Raw genomic sequence first — 230 nt, forward strand, 5'->3', positions numbered from 1 at the left:
ATGCTTGTTAGGGGCAGCATATAAAATTGATAGTTTATGGCAGAATCCTACGAATAGAATCAAAACTGACCACTTATTATTATTATTAGGGACACAGATTTCCAAAATATATAAAGCTTTATACCAAGGCAAATAAGCCTGTAAATATGTATGCTTTTCAAATAATGTAAGAAAAAAGTTAATGTGGTGCTGACATGATGCTGACACTGCGCCCTCCCGAAACATCCTAT

The 230-nt window shown here is 34.3% G+C and overlaps 1 protein-coding gene across 1 annotated transcript in view; it reads left to right on the forward strand.

Moving 5' to 3' along the window:
* The window catches only part of LOC119586598 (cyclic nucleotide-gated channel rod photoreceptor subunit alpha-like), a 5,883-nt gene that overhangs the window by 2,685 nt on the left and 2,968 nt on the right, over window positions 1-230 (forward strand). The gene's annotated exons all lie outside the window — the stretch shown is intronic.

The sequence above is a fragment of the Penaeus monodon genome, chromosome 21 (genome assembly GCF_015228065.2).
Source record: "Penaeus monodon isolate SGIC_2016 chromosome 21, NSTDA_Pmon_1, whole genome shotgun sequence".
Lineage (NCBI taxonomy): Eukaryota > Metazoa > Arthropoda > Malacostraca > Decapoda > Penaeidae > Penaeus > Penaeus monodon.